Genomic DNA, 4220 nt, shown 5'->3' with positions numbered 1-4220 from the left:
CAGGCTGGAGTGCAATGGCGCGATCTCGGCTCACCGCAACCTCAGCCTTTCAGGTTCAAGCGATTCTCCTGCCTCAGCCTCCTGAGTAGCTGGGATAACAGGCATGTGCCACTACAGTGTCTAATTTTGTATTTCTAGTAGAGACAGGGTTTCTCCATGTTGATCAGGCTGGTTTCAAACTCCTGACCTCAGGTGATCCACCCGCCTTGGCCTCCCAAAGTGCCACTGCGCCTGGCCTGTTTTTTTATTTTTTGTAGAGACAAGGTCTCACTATGTTTCCCAGGCTGGTTTCAAGCTCCTGGCCTCAAGCAATCCTCCTGCCTTGGCCTCTCAAAGTGTTGGGATTACAGGTATGAGCCACCGCACCCAGCAACTCTTAGCTCTTGTGACCAGAGCAGGTCCTAGTCATGGCTTCAAAATTGCCTTCACTCCTAGAAAAAAAATAGAGAAAGGATTATTTAAAATCGAGAGAAAAAGGTGAGGTCATAAGTCACTCCTTCTGAATTCCAGAAGCTCAGCAAATAATCTGAGTTGAACCAATTGTGAACAAACACCAAGTCCTGTTAATGCTGATTGGGCCAAAGTGATGGAGAATCTAGTTTGGAGTCTGGTAATCCTTGGAGGCCCCAGCATCACTGCAGCTCAACTATCATTCCTGCCTTGCAGCTCATTTAACAGCCTCTGGCAGCACTATTTCTGGCTGGGCCATCTATTTTTGGTGGCCTGGAAAGTGTTATTTGTTTTGTTTTGTTTTGATATGGTTTACAGTGCTCTAGTGCGATGATGAAGATAACACCTGGTTATTCCAGGTTTGGGGGTGGTGTGGGTGTGTATCTATGTTGGGGAAGGCAGCAGGAACATTATCTTAACTCCTGTTCTTTATCCACATGATGAGGCTGCCTAAGACAGGGTTTATTAATCAACCTGATGCAATAGCTCTGTCATTAGTGCTCTTGGTATCAGGTCAGTTATTTCAAGAAAAGGCTGTGTACAGGATGGGTATCAGTATGCTTCCGAGTGTTAGGGGAAAAAAAGTTGAACAATATTATTAATATTTTAGGATTTAAGAGACTCTGGAACTTCAGGAATTATGTTAAAATTTCAGAAACAGAGTTTTAGAAGGGTGACTTGTTTGTTTATTGTATAATCCAAAAGAAAAAAGCAGGACTTTGTGGAATTCTTTGTCAGCTTTCTGAAGCAGGTATCAGTAGTTGGCTTCTGAGACAAGGGTAGAAACACCATGTTGAGCCGAGTACGGTGGCTCACGCCTGTAATCCCAGCACTTTGGGAGGCCGAAGCGGACGGATCACCTGAGGTCAGGAGTTCAAGACCAGCCTTAACATGGAGAAACCCCATCTCTACTAAAAATACAAAATTAGCCAGGCGTGGTGGTGCATGCCTGTAATCCCAGCTACTCGGGAGGCTGAGGCAGGAGAATTGCTTGAACCTGGGAGGCAGAAGTTGCGGTGAGCCTAAAAAAAAAAAGGAAACACCATGTTGGCATAAAAGAGTTGATGAATGGAACACCGAGTTGGTTGGCTCTGGTTGACATTTTCCATGGTAGAATGTGGTGTGTGAAAGTTATACATATTTTTCAGAACAGCCTAATACTTATGTATTAGATCATATGTTTCTGTTTTATCTGAGGGTTATCACAAAACTTTACCTTTTTATAAAACTTAATAATCTGTGAATATTCAGTATTGAGAGCCACTTAGAGGATAGATACTTCGTCTGACCCTTCTTTTAAGGCCGTATAATATAGGTAGGAGTGGTATACAGAATATTTAGACGTGATTCATTCTAAGCCATTTACCTTTAACTGAATTGAATCAAATTTGACTTTAACTGAAACTTTATCATTAAAAATAATCTCTTTTAAAAGATCAAGGATTGGGTTAGTTACTTCTCTCAGTTTTGGTTTATCTCTTTGTCTTCTTCTTTTAAAAACAAAGCTTTATTGAAACGATTAACACTCTATACAGCTCACCTTCTTAAATTGTACAATTCTATGATTTTAGTATATTCACAGAGTTGTGCAACCATCACGACTGTCTAATTCCAGTATGTGCTTCTCACTCCAGTAGGAAACCTCATACCTGTTAACATTCACTTCCCATTTTCCCTCTCCCTGGTTCCCAGAAACCACTAATCTACTTTCTCCCTGGATTTGCCTATTCTGGACATTTCATGTAAATGGAATTATACAGTATGTGACCTTTTGTATCTGGCTTCTTTCACATTATCGTATAATGTTGTCAAGGTCATTTATGTTGAAGCATGTATCAGTACTTCATTCCTTTTTATGGCTGAGTAATATTCTATGATTTGGATATGCTAAATGTTGTTTATCCATTCATCAGTTGAAGGACATTTGAGATACTTCCAATTTTGGCTATTATGAATAATGCTGCTATGAACATTTGTATACAAGATTTCATGTGGCCATATGTTTTCAATTTTCTTGTGTATACAACTAGGAAAGGAATTGCTAGGTTGTACGGTAACTCTTTGTTTAACCTTTTGAGAGCCAACTTTAGTTTATTCATCTTGAAAATGAATAAAACAATTTTTTTTAACATAGATCGGTGGTCAGATCCTTTAGGGTCACCAGGAAGATAATTTACAGTGAAGGATACTTTTTGAAAAGTTACAGGGGGCCTGAGGTAGAAGAGGGAATACCTTATGAGTTGCAAGTGAATCCCAGTCTCAGAAGGGTCATACAGTCTCATGATTAAGGCCCTGATGCGTATGCAGTATGGGGTCAAAATGTTGAAGTTATAGTCTGTGCTCCTCCACTTTCTCAGTGAACAACTCAGTTAACCTCCTGATGTCTCTCTGTCCTAGGCAGTAAAATGGGGATCATCATATCTCCTACTTCGAAGGTTGTGGTAAAGATAAATGAAATAATACCCATGGAAGTGCTTGGTACATTGTCAAATCCAATGTAGATGATTGTTGTTGTGAAGACGGTATAATGGTATCTGATTAACTTTGTAATACAGGGCCAAGTCATTCAAAACAGACAGGAATTAAACTTTTTATCTGTGCAATTCAGATTTTATGAGAACAGCATAGAGACGCTCAGACACATAGATGTATTATAAATAAAATATGTGTGTGTAAAATGAACCAGCCCTCTCTTCTTCCTGCCCCATCTCTTCTTGTCTATCCCCATCCCCAATCCAAAATAAGTTGAGCTCCTAGTCCTAGTTCCCTGGGTGCTAAAAAGCAGGAAATACTCCCCAGACATTTGTGTACCCTTCCCATAGGGTTGTTTTGAAAATATGACAGTTAGCAAAGTTATAGGTTAAATCGCCTATTGGGCATCATCCTTGAGTCATTGTTACTGCTTTTGTCTTAGAAATATGGTGTCTTTTACATGCACTTACCGCTTCTGTAGCACAAGACAGCCAGAGCTCTCAGTCTCAACAGGTAGACTCTCATTACCTTTTAGGGCTACAGGAGAGCTGGTGGGCATTCTGAAATTCTTCAGAAAGTAATAGCTCTCTCACTGGCCTTTGCTAGGAGTGTTCCTATGAGAAAATGTGTTTTAAGCACAGAATTTCAGGATGGCCAAAGGTCTTAAAAGCCCTCTAGATCTAACTCCTAGCTGATGTGGGAAATCTTTTAACAGTATCCCTGACAGGTGATTCTTTAGTTTTGGTCAATCCCCTTTTGTGACACGAAGTTTATTCCGTCTCATGATGTATGTGCTCACTAAAAATCTGATGTATAGACATATGGATAGAGTGTGGCCATATCTTTATTGCATCTAACTTTACTAGAGAATTTATCCTTATATCTAATTGATAACTGCCTCCCTGTAATTCCTACTTTCATTCCCTTTAAAATAGTTTTTTAAAAATTATAAACTGTTTTACAAACAACAGGAATATATAAAGAATAATTAAACACTTGTCCATGTATTGAGTATCTAAATGGTGGCAAACATTATTTTTAGTTTATTTGTCTCAGGTGAAGAAACAAAAGTGAGCATTACAGATACAGTTGCAACCTTCTTAGTAGCCTGCCCGCATCTCAGTCTTCTGACTGCCTTCCTATAGTTAACTATTAAGTAGTTTGCTCAAAATGACTCAGTGAGCATGCCTGTAATCTCAGCACTTTGGGAGGCCAAGGCGGGCAGATCACAAGGTCAGGAGATCGAGATCACCCTGGCTAACTCGGTGAAACCTCGTCTCTACTAAAAATACAAAAAA

The 4220-nt window shown here is 39.8% G+C and overlaps 1 protein-coding gene and 1 long non-coding RNA gene across 4 annotated transcripts in view; one reads left to right on the top strand and one right to left on the bottom strand.

Annotated features, from left to right (window-relative positions):
- Nucleotides 1-947, bottom strand: part of LOC105505252 — a 10722-nt gene extending 9775 nt beyond the window's left edge. The window contains exon 1 of the long non-coding RNA XR_001000713.1: nt 41-947. This is a non-coding gene — a long non-coding RNA (uncharacterized LOC105505252). The remainder of the gene's footprint in view (nt 1-40) is intronic.
- Nucleotides 1-4220, top strand: part of LOC105505253 (myomegalin-like) — a 119953-nt gene that overhangs the window by 66548 nt on the left and 49185 nt on the right. The window contains exon 1 of one of the 3 annotated variants that reach the window (XM_011933042.1): nt 4121-4155. The exons of the other annotated variants lie outside the window; for them this stretch is intronic. The gene's annotated coding sequence lies outside the window, so the exon portion shown is untranslated. Of the gene's footprint in view, nt 1-4120; nt 4156-4220 lie in introns of those variants that run through there. 3 annotated transcript variants of the gene reach the window in all.

This window comes from Colobus angolensis, unplaced genomic scaffold (assembly GCF_000951035.1).
Source record: "Colobus angolensis palliatus isolate OR3802 unplaced genomic scaffold, Cang.pa_1.0 Scaffold124, whole genome shotgun sequence".
In the NCBI taxonomy this organism is placed as follows: Eukaryota; Metazoa; Chordata; class Mammalia; order Primates; family Cercopithecidae; genus Colobus; species Colobus angolensis.
This window is presented reverse-complemented; position numbering and strand designations above follow the sequence as displayed.